Here is a 12255-nt window from a genome sequence, read left to right as displayed (position 1 = left end):
TTTGGAGATATAGATTCACTCATTTTAAAAATTCACCCCCTTTTCAGCCTCCCATTAATTGGATTTTCCAAAAACAAAAAATTACGTGTTTCTTTATTTTTAAAAGAGATCAAAAGTACCAATTTTCAGGTCTGTAATATTTTCAGTTTCTGAGATATAGGTACCGGTATCCTGATTAAAGGCATTCAACCCATTTTTCCCCATTTTCACCCTTTTTCACCCCTCCTATTGGGATTTTCTGAAAACAAAAAAATACGTGTTTCCTTATTTCTAAAGAAGATTCTAAATACCAATTTTTACATCTGTAAACTTTTAAAGTTTTGAGATATAGAGCAACTCATTTTAAAATTTCACCCCCGTTTTCACCCCCTTAGCGAAGGAATATCCAAAAATCCTCTCTTAGCGAGCACCTACGTCTTAATATGAATATATCCCCAAAATTTCATCTCTTTATGTCCAGTAGTTTTGGCTCGGCGATGATGAATCAGTCAGTCAGTCAGTCAGGACAAGTTATTTTATATATATAGATAAACTATTAAAATCATAGCTTTCGTTTCTTTATTCCTCTATGTATAATACAATATTTTCTCTCTAGAATTTTGTTCATTATTTACTTGTTCTGTCCGCCTCTGTGGTGTAGTGGTTAGTGTGATTAGCTGCCACCCCCGGAGGCCCGGGTTCGATTCCCGGCTCTGCCACGAAATTTGAAAAGTGGTACGAGGGCTGGAACGGGGTCCACTCAGCCTCGGGAGGTCAACTGAGTAGAGGTGGGTTCGATTCCCACCTCAGCCATCCTGGAAGTGGTTTTCCGTGGTTTCCCACTTCTCCTCCAGGCGAATGCCGGGATGGTACCTAACTTAAGGCCACGGCCGCTTCCTTCCCTCTTCCTTGCCTATCCCTTCCAATCTTCCCATCCCTCCACAAGGCCCCTGTTCAGCATAGCAGGTGAGGCCGCCTGGGCGAGGTACTGGTCATTCTCCCCAGTTGTATCCCCCGACCAAGAGTCTGAAGCTCCAGGACACTGCCCTCGAGGCGGTAGAGGTGGGATCCCTCGCTGAGTCCGAGGGAAAAGCCGAACCTGGAGGGTAAACAGATGATGATGATGATGATGATTTACTTGTTCTGAAAACATATTTATTATTTTTGACTGACGTCCGAAAATTAGAACAATATTTTGATACTCACTACGGTTTCCTCTTCAAAGCAGGAGACGGGCTGCGTTAACAAAACTTTAGGGTCATCCTGTAGTTGTTTGTAAGTGATTTTTTTTTTTTTTTTTTTTTTTTCAGTTTTTGAAACCCGCACTTGAACTTAACCGAACGACCACAAAATGCTTTCTCTGTGCACTTCAGTTGAGCACGTTTCATTGCTACCCGCTTGTTGAGAAGCAACGTGCTCCTTTTAGGAGCTGGACTTCGCCATAGCAATGTTTTATTATTTTGTTTCAATCTGATAACCCAGCTTTATTCAATTACCGAAACAAAGGCAATGAAGTATTCCGATATTTTTTCCTTGTGGAATAAGAATAAAATTGGCATTTTGTAATTATCTCAATAATATCTTGAACAACACACCATCATTTGCATATCATGAAAAAGCCTATATAATACGCATCAAAATAAAACCTCATTCATCGGGCGAGTTGGCTATGCGGTGAGGGGCGTGCGGCTGTGAACCTGCATCCGGGAGATATTGGGTTCGAATCCCACTGTCGGCAGCCCTGAAAATGGTTTTTCGTGGTTTCCCATTTTCACACCAGGCAAATGCTGGGGCTGTATCTTAATTAAGGACACGGCCGCTTCCTTCCCACTCCTAGGCCATTCCTATCCATAAGACCTATCTGTGTCGGTGCGACGTAAAGCCAATTGTAAAAGAAAAATATGTGCAATAATTGAAAATAGCGTATAAACAATATATTTTGTACAATCGAGTGTTCCAAACACGATTTTAAAAAAACCTTTTTTCATATTTTAGGCCTTTATTTTGTATAAAGTAAGGAAATATGTGATTACATGTCTATGTCACGGTGAGTTTTAAAAGTACACGGCTAGAAAACAGCTGTTCAAAGACACGGCCCTTTCCGCCATTACACAGCAGAAGACAAAAGAATTATCTGCAAGATGTCGCGGTGATCGCAGCTATCCTGTCCACACCGCTTGGTAACTGATGACTCGATGAAGCAGACGCCATTTCCAGTAGCGCTCTTAACGGAGCGGAGGCTCCGGGCGCTTTCAATCGGTGCCTCCGGAGAACCTCCGATTGAATTACAAGCGCATAGTTTAAACTTGGTACGGGAGAAATGACCTACCATTTTCTCAGGAACTTATAACTTGTCGCTACAATTGTGCGAAACTAGGCCCCTCAGTTAATACCTTAATTATTTGGCGATATTACAGATAGCATTCTTACGTACAAACGTAATTATGTATCAGAACCTCCTATTGAATATCAAGCGTGTAGTGTGAACTTGGTACGGGAGAAATGAACGAGCATTTTCACAGGAGTTTATAACTTGCCACTATTATCGTTAGAAACTAGGCCCCTCAGTTTATACCCTTATTATTGGACGATATTACAGATAGCATTCTTACGTACAAACATTGAATGACAAGCGCGTAGTGTGAACTTCACAACTTTACACGGGAGGAATGAACGAGCATTTTCACAGGAATTTATGACTTGTCGCTTTTTTTTGCGCAAAACTACACTCCTTCTTTAACTTTTTTTAAAATGCTCTTTGTTCGGAGCGTCGACCTATGAAGATCTTTTGCCCCTACTTGCACCATATATGAGGAAACCTGCGTGTATTATGTAAATGGCGATAGGTTAAAGTGTTGAATGTGAGGAAAGGAACGTTAAGGATGACACAAACACCCAGTCCTCAGGCCAGGGATATTAATAATTTACGAATAAAAAAACCTGACCCCGCCGGGAATTGAACCCGGGGTCGCCGGTGACAAGCGGTCGCGTTGCCACCTCCACCGCGAGGCCGGAGTTTACGAGCCATTTGTGTCATGTTTTACAGTGCAGCACTTACAGACTTGAACCGCTTGAACTCCTCCGTCCGCTCGTAAATAATCATCCCATACTTCTCCACGTCTTTTGCGTTGTTTTTTTTTTTTTTACATATGTCCAGAAATTAAAAGCGAATTCAAATTTAACTTGAAACTACTGTATACTAGCGCCAATATAATGGGAATATTTTCATAATAATAATAATAATAATAATAATAATAATAATAATAATAATAATAATAATAATAATTGTTCAGAGGTATCTGTGGAACAGCAGAGGTGAAAGAAGGTGCGGGGGTGAACAGGTCTCAAAATACGAAATTAAAGTTAAGATAAAATTTAACAAGGTTATATTTTCTTTTAAAGATTAAGAAATAACAAATAGAACAGGTACTCAGTAGCCGAAACACAATTCGAAAATGTACAATTACAATGATTACAGGATTTGGGCTCCGAGAGCCAGACACCTAATTCTTGAGCAATGAGCCCAACCTTACGCTATACAAGTTTCAACAAAGGGGCAGAAGACCCCAATCATGCCCAGGAGCTCTTGCTCCCAATTACACAGAAAAGCCTCCTCGAGGCATACAGAAACAAATTTTAAGAAAGAGCGACCCGCTCTTAAGTTCAAGCCTATCAAAGGCCACACCAAATTCCACCTTCAACTCTCCTCCAAGGACACATACAGAGGGGTAAAAATACCCAACCTACTGAGGCTAATTTAGAGAAGAAACAGAAATATTACATGGCCTCTAAGATACCAACTTGAGAGGAGGCGTTCTTGCACTCCTAATACACTTTATATAAAACCTACTTGGCACTAGGCCGTTACTGCAAGGGCTAATCCCATACTAAAGAGGTGACTTTCAGAAGGAAACAATTTACGTTACGTTAAGGAAGAAACGGTTGTGAAAATAAGTTCACCTGAATGCAATATGAGTGGGAGCTCGAGAGGATTAAGCACTCTCTATCCCAATATGTAGTTTAAAAGATAGAATAGATGCTAAGTGTATTTACATTTTAGGGGAAAAGTTACATGGTGGAAAGGCTTCGGACCTGCCCCGAGAGTTAAACTGCTGAGCTGACAAGAAAAGAAGTTATTAAACGCCCATTACCTGATGGCTGAACTGCTGCCCGAAGAAAGAGGCGCTTCCCGCCCCCTGCTACGTACTTTACACAAAGATAGGTGTTACTGAAGTGGCGCGGAGACCCGAAAATCAGCAGTTTATATACCCTCGTGGAAAGTTCGAGGCGTTTCAGGAATGAGAACACCCACAAAAGTTTTATTGGCTAGGGTTAAGCAACATATCCAAGTTGAAGAAGATACACCTGATTGGTCATAAATTAATTAAAGAAATTCGGGATTGGCTAAATTCAAACCTGGCGGAAAGAAGGGGTTAATATTGCCAACCTAAACAATAACTGAAAGAAATTTAACAAAGAACAAACTTATGAACACAAAATTTCTTCAAAACATAGTTCTTTCACTTCGCACTAGGGTGCATAATTGTAGTTCTTCAGTAGTGCCATCTGGAAGAGAATGTCCACACTTCTTACTACAGGCAAAACAAAAATACATCGAAAACGACCCAGTTCAGAAACTTCAAAATTTACAAGTAGTGACATCTTCTGAGAAACTAGAAAATTAACACAGCAGATAAAGTTCAGACTTCCTCCAGTAGAGGAGTTTCAACTGGCGCAAAGTTTGAATTAGCGGCGTGGAGGTGTACCACCCGGTACAATAATAATAATAATAATAATAATAATAATAATAATAATAATAATAATAATAATAATAATAATAATAATAATAATAATAATAATAATAATAATAATAATAATAATAATAATAATGAACGAAGTGTACTGTGTAAGTTCTGCACAGGTAGGGCCTGCACTTTTCTGAGAAACAACTGAACCTACTTAGATATATTGTTAGATATATTGTTTGTTGTATGTACAGGGTTTATACCTACAGGTATATGGGATATGTATTATATGTCGCTATAATTACATTTTCTTGATAACAAATGAGAGGACGCATTAAATTATTCTGAATGACTATACGTTCTTTTTAAGGGGTATTGTACGGAATATCGGTGATTTAGTCCGCCTCTGTGGTGTAGCGGTCAGCGTGATTAGCTGCCACCCCCGGTGGTCCGGGTTCGATTCCCGGCTCTGCCACGAAATTTGAAAAGTGGTACGAGGGCTGCAACGGGGTCCACTCAGCCTCGGGAGGTCAACTGAGTAGAGGTGGGTTCGATTCCCACCTCAGCCATCCTGGAAGTGGTTTTCCGTGGTTTCCCACTTCTCCTCCAGGCAAATGCCGGGATGGTACCTAACTTAAGGCCACGGCCGCTTCCTTCCCTCTTCCTTGCCTGTCCCTTCCAATCTTCCCATCCCTCCACAAGGCCCCTGTTCAGTATAGCAGTTGAGGCCGCCTGGGCGAGGTACTGGTCATTCTCCCCAGTTTTATCCCCCGACCCAGAGTCTGAAGCTCCAGGACACCGCCCTTGAGGCGGTAGAGGTGGAATCCCTCGCTGAGTCCGAGGGAAAAACCGACCCTGGAGGGAAAATAGATTAAGAAGAAGAAGACATCGGTGATTTAGATCAATTTTTGTGTATGTAGGTAACGATTTTTATAGGTGCCTACATTCATGAACGTAAGTTTGAAATTGCAGCCCACTACGTCCTTACACTCGGAGCTCCGAAGGTTAACCGGAGGGCCGCCTCCTATTCGCAGCTCCGTAACTGCTTTGCCTCCGTCGGTAGTACCGGAGATCACCGGAGGAGCGCTGTAATCGTATTATCCGATTCAATCAACATGAGATCCGCCTCCTCTTCACAGCGCTAATTTCCAGACTTGGACACGCATAGAAACAGTTGTCCGCTGAGTATAGCATGAAGATGACGGTTAAAATGCTAAGAAGAGAGGGGAGCTTGTAGATTATACTGTTGCTTCAGTTCAGTTTTCAGTTACATTCGGTTGCCAGCACTGCCGATGAAGATCCTTCCTGGCCTCCAACTCCCGTAAAAAATCACTAAAAGAGAATGAAAATCACAACGCAAACTACTTTCAATTCTTTTTCATTATTAAGTATGTAATCAGGATGTATGGAGGATAAGAATTTCAGCTAAGAACTCAATTTAAGTGTCAATATCCTCTTCAAAAGAATATAACTTAGAGTGTTAATACCGCAAAGCATTAATTCCGTGTGCATTATGTATGCAATCAGAACTTCAAAGGGTAAGAAATACGACCGTGAATTAAAAGACATCAATAAGCAAAGGAGAATGAGCATTAAAGAAGTAAATTCGTGTCCTCGACCAGAGATGGTGAAGCTCTTTCCGTGCGCAACCCCCCCCCCCCCTCCAATTGAGGTGAGCTGCATGTAACTTCTTAACCCCATACAAGCCCTCCTGCGAATCCTCAATTTCTGGAATCAAACCCAGATCTCCGGGGACGATAACCAATCGCGTCAACCGCTACACTAAGTAGGGGGAGAGAATGAAAATTGCAATCACCTGAAGAGCACTTGTATTATCTGTTGAGTAAGATGGCGGGAAAATGAGACAGCTATTTACTCGGATCTTTTTCTTATTATTTAAAGAATTTCTAAAAAAGCTATTATATTTTCAGCAAACCTACAATGTAGAGGGGTATGTATGCAAAGATTGAACTTCCCACCTCGCCGGAAAGTTGGTGAAAATCCTCGTACACCCACAGTTGGACAGAAAGCGTGATGGATTACATATACACATTGATAGAAATAAGAATATTATTTTTTATTTAAAGGCCAAAGGCTGGCATATATACAAGTGAAGGCACATGCTTCCCCTAGCGCACCGTCACTGCATTGCCGTACACAAGAGGCTTGCAGTGGTGTCTCAACGGCGCACTACCCGCCAGGCTCTTGGAAAAGTGAAGCAATCCAACTGATGAGCCCACTGCTACACTGGGGCGAAACGCTGGTAAATTCACGATCTAAAGGCCTAAAGAGCTTAAATGCTTTTACGATTATTATTAATATTATTACAATTTCTTTCATTACCATCTTCCCATATGCAGTGCCAGGTTTGCTGAGCTTAATGAATTCGAGACTGTTGTGTTAAGCTTCAAGTGGAATATTTCTTAAAATTGCAGGCTTAACAATGCTGACACTACAGATGGAATCTAGCATGAGACCACAATCACCATTCTGACTGTAGATACGAGGTGAATAACTTGTCTTTACCGAACAGCTCCAGCCTCCGTCTGGTCGAAATCTAATCATAATAAGTGTTTGCGAACTTTTCGACGTTTAAGCCTTGGCCCACTTATACATTTTCGCATTGTTTCTTTGGTTAATTCCGCAGCCCGCAGGCTGGTAAGATCTTCAAGAGTATTATTATTATTATTATTATTATTATTATTATTATTATTATTATTATTATTATTATTATTATTATTATTATTATTATTATTATTATTATTATTATTATTATTATTACCATTTTTTTTGTGGAACAGAGAGGTGAAAGAAGGGGCAGGCATGAATGGATGGATAGAGAAAATATTATATTTTAATTAGAAACTTTAAAATTAGTACTTTTATTTATTGCCTTTATTTCTTTTTTTTTTTTCAAATTTGAACTTTGCTAAGCAATAACAAATAATCAGGTACAAAAGTGAGATAGAGGAAGGATGTTAGAAAGGTCTAGAGAAATTAGACAAAATGATTTAACAACCTGAGCTTGAAGCTCCCCTGTTACAAATTTAACAAGAGTACCAATGCTCCCTTCAATACATCCACAAGGAAAGTGAGCTCCAAAATTACTACATTTACAAGGAGCGTCTTTGCTCCACTCAATTACTCTTTAGGAGACTGTTCTCCAAATTTTACAAGTTCAGACCTCTTAAAGGAACAATATACATTTTGCCAAAACCAAACAGTATTCACTGTCTCATCTACTCATCAGTTACATTTAAAAGGAAATGAATAATGGAAGTTAACTTTAACAGTAGTAGCAAGTACCCATTCTACACGGCCTTAGTTAAAACAGGAAAGGTTAAAGTTACTGGCCGAAAACCGAAACATTATTAGGCGAACACTTGCACTCCTCTGAAATACACTTGACAAATACCTAAAACCCTATTTGGGCTGATAGCCCTAAGTAACAGAGGCTAAGCCTATACAACGTAGGTGACTAGATTGAGAGAAAGTTTAAATTACAAGGAAAAGATAAATTTAGAGTTTACGAAAACATGGTCAACTCAAGACCAAGTTGAAGGGGAATATAAGAGGGTTCCCTAAGTTAAATTAAGATCTTAAACCAGATGTACAATTTACATGGTCGGATTACATTTTTAAAAATTAGAAACCTGCCGCTCGAGTTAAAATATGCCTACCGTTACTTTGAGCTGGTGGACCTTCCGGAAATGGACGAGGCAAGCCCTCCCCTGCCTCCACCACTAACACACTCTACTGCGGACTGGAGCGATCCAAACACTACATTTCTCAAACGGTCCCAGCTTTTATAGCCGAGAGGAAGGTTCCAGATTTCTCTGGGTCGAAGCCCTGACACACTCACAATTTCCATTTGGCAATCGAATAATTATCAAAAACCCTGATTAGTTACTTAAACAAATGTACAAAATTTCCTATTGGCTAAAATTTTGCACTTTCTAGATCGAGGCTATCATCTCACCGTGAGATAGCTCCTCAATTGTAATCAGGTAACTTATGCTGAGTGGACCTCGAACCACCCCTCAGATCCATGTAAACATCCCTGTCCTGGCCGGTAATCAAACCGGGGCATGAGTAAGAGGCAGGCGCGCTACCCCTACACCACGGGACTGATACAATAATAATAATAATAATAATAATAATAATAATAATAATAATAATAATAATAATAATAATAATAATAATAATAATAATAATAATAATAATTGTACGGGAGGCTATCTATAACTATGAAACTCATTCCTGAAGAAGTTTGAACATTCATCAACAGATTATTATTATTTACTTTCCTTAAATTGTACATGTACAATTTAGGGGTGGTAGATGGAGACAGGGCAAGCCCCACATACACGGAAGTGCCTCCATCTCCACATGTGTACATTAACTCTACTGAATACTTACATATAAACTTATGTAGACAATATTAAATTTACATATTTACACTACAAACACTGTACTCATAAGAATAATAATTATCTTGATTTATCCTGAAAATATTAGAGTAAGAACACCCAGCCACTTATACTCTCACTCAGACCCTTGTATACACACTCATTCACAACCACTTCCACACGCACACGCATACACATTCGCCCACATACACCTGTACTTGCACCCATCCTTCCTGCAATTCTAATTTATACAAGTTATATACATCGCATATAGGTTTATATTTACATATACCTTTTCTTTACTTCGCGGAGGAAGTGAGGAAGAGGAAGCAGCTGATGGTATAAGGTTCCAGGTACGAGCAGCCCTTGCGTAAAACCCATTTAAATATGAGGTTGTTCTAGCGAAGGGAGGGACAAGAGTAACTCCTTGGCCTCTTTTAACAGAGCGGTAATTGAGCTGCAGGCGGTGGAAAGGGGAGAGGTGTGTGTTATCTGTCAGGGATTTCCTAAGGAAGGCTACATCTATTTGTGTACATAACGAATAGATGTAGCCTTCTCTACTATCAACTATCAACTCTACTATCAACTTAGGTGCTCCCTCTGATGAGAGGATGGACAATTAATTGTCAAGAGAACTTTTGTAAAAATTGGTTTCCTAAACTATGTTGTTTGTAGATTGTTTTTGGTGTTCTAAGTTTATCAGCACTTCTATCTCTTCACACCAGCTTAAAATTGTAGCCAATAGGAAATTTCACAAACAAAATTTTGACGTTTGAGCCATGGCCTACTTATAAACTGTTACAGTGATTTTGGTTAATGCCGGAAGGCTGGTTAGATCTTCACAATTATTGTTATTATTCGTGCAGGCTACGCGGGTCTGTAGATGAGTGGACTGTAAAGAATTCTACGGTGAATTGTAGTAGCCCAAGCCTTTGCCTGGTGTGAAAACAAGAAACTGACCTCACGGTACCTAGCCAAGAGAAAGATTCGAACCCACCATCTTCGGAATGCAAGCACACAGCTACGGAACTCAAACTACATAGCTAACTCACTTTTATATATTTTTATTGTGTTGTAGTTGATGATTCAGCACGAAGGAGGGTTGTATCATCACAGTTATTAAAGAAACGATCTATACAGCTGCTGACAGTTTCCCGAATGCAGAGCTTGCATCTGTTTTTAGCTCAAAATGTATCAAATATTTATCCTTTAACAGGTGATATCAACTCGCCCCCGACTGTTTCTTTTCGAAGTTTCGTGGTAGAATTGATCTCCAGAATTAAATTTTGGTCTCGGACGATAGTTTAAATGACCTTCAGAGTAAAGGATTACATTGGGAGCGTGAAAATATACTTTAACATAAAAATTAATCACCTCCCAAACTGGTAGGTGTAGGAATCTTGAGTTTGAAATGTGTCGTTTCACCTGCTCTACTACATCTTCACATAACGTTACGACCAACCTTCATGCGTGTAGAAAATAACTCATTTGATGTCCATTCTTCGTTTATGGGTTATTTTATGCCTCAACACCCACACTTCCGCTTTAGCCTCAACCCCCGCCTCCACCTCAACCTCAAATTACGCCTTCGCCTGCACCTTATCTTCCACATGCACCTACATCTCAACATCAAATTCCACCTCAACCTTCACCCTCACCGCCCCCACCTCCACTTCCGCATCTACCTGTAGATAGAACTCCACCTTCGTCTCCTTCTCCACCTCAAACTCCCTTCCACCTGAACCTCAATTTACGCCTCAAATTCCGCCTCCACCTCCATCTCAAAAATTCTTCCTCCGCCTCCACCTTTACCTCCACCTCCACTTCTACAAGGGTTCGATTCTCAGTCGAATTGAGGATTGAATTATTTAACTAAAACATAAAAAAAGCTTCAATAGCACTCTAAACAAAGTTTGTCACATGGATATCAGTCCATAACTACCTCAACTCCCAGCATGATATCATAAGCAAAAAAGTAGAAATCGACAACTAACACCACCTACCTCCACTTCACTCCACGAGCGCACAAAAGGAGCTCCGTAGTACCTATACGATGCCTTATAGCACAGAAGAAGTTTTTATGATTCACAAAAGATATCCTATAATACCCAAAGGGGTAGTATAATGTACACATGTCCTATAATGTCAAAAGACCCCCATTGCACCCAAAAAGAGGTCCTATAATGCCCGAAAAAGTACTTTGTAGCACCCAAACAAGGTCCCATAGCACCCATGAGTGTGCGAGTTTAGCCTGAAGTGTCGAACTCGAAGTACAAAGTTGTGAATCGCCAAGCTGGCTCTCGAGAGTTAGCCACTGATAACAGTAATGTACACGCATTAGCCTTACACCACCTCAATATTTCCCAAGAACCATGTATTGTTGCCATCTTGTTCAGAATTCCAGGCTCTGCTCAAAGTTCCTGATGTCACCCTCCAAAGTTATTCCTATATAAACAATGCATACGTATTAGGCCTTACACCACCCCTCTAGTCCTACAGGAAACATATATAGTCGCCATCTTGTTCAGAATTCCAAGATCAGCACCGAGTCCCCGAGGTCGTCCTCAGGGTTATTCTTATATAAGCAATTCATACGTATTAGACCCTTAATCAGCTCCCTAGTCCCATACTAACTATGTATAGTCAACATCGTGTTCAGATTTCCTGGCTCGGCTCCGTGACCCTGAGTATGCCCTCCAAAGTTATTCCTATACAAGCAATGCATACGTATTACGCATGACACTACCTCCCTGACACCACCTCCCTAATCCCATATAAACCATGTACAGTTGCCATACTGTGCCGAATTTCAAGTTCAGCTCCGAGTGTTTGAGGTCACACTGAACATTTATAACAATTATAACGGCCTTCTGGTCCAATTAGGTTAAGCCTGTAAATTTAAGCTCCCACTCTTATGGGCATCGAACTTGGATCACTTAAATATGACAAGTTCTCTGTCAGGTTGGCAAGCCACGTTAGGTTCTCGCGCTATCACCGCTCTAGTTTCAAAATTGTCAGCCAGGGTGCAGCAACCGCCCCCACGTGGTGCAGCAACCAATTCACGGGCACGCCCAATTTTCAAATCTCCCGCGAACACACTTTCAAAGATCCTGCGCTTTGAA

The 12255-nt window shown here is 40.5% G+C and overlaps 1 protein-coding gene across 1 annotated transcript in view; it reads left to right on the top strand.

Annotated features, from left to right (window-relative positions):
* LOC136863686 (5-hydroxytryptamine receptor-like) overlaps nucleotides 1–12255 on the top strand; it is a 684082-nt gene that overhangs the window by 405854 nt on the left and 265973 nt on the right. The gene's annotated exons all lie outside the window — the stretch shown is intronic.

The sequence above is a fragment of the Anabrus simplex genome, chromosome 2 (assembly GCF_040414725.1).
Source record: "Anabrus simplex isolate iqAnaSimp1 chromosome 2, ASM4041472v1, whole genome shotgun sequence".
NCBI classification, from domain to species: Eukaryota; Metazoa; Arthropoda; class Insecta; order Orthoptera; family Tettigoniidae; genus Anabrus; species Anabrus simplex.
Note: the sequence above shows the minus strand (reverse complement) of the source record. Positions and strands in the feature narration are given on the sequence as shown.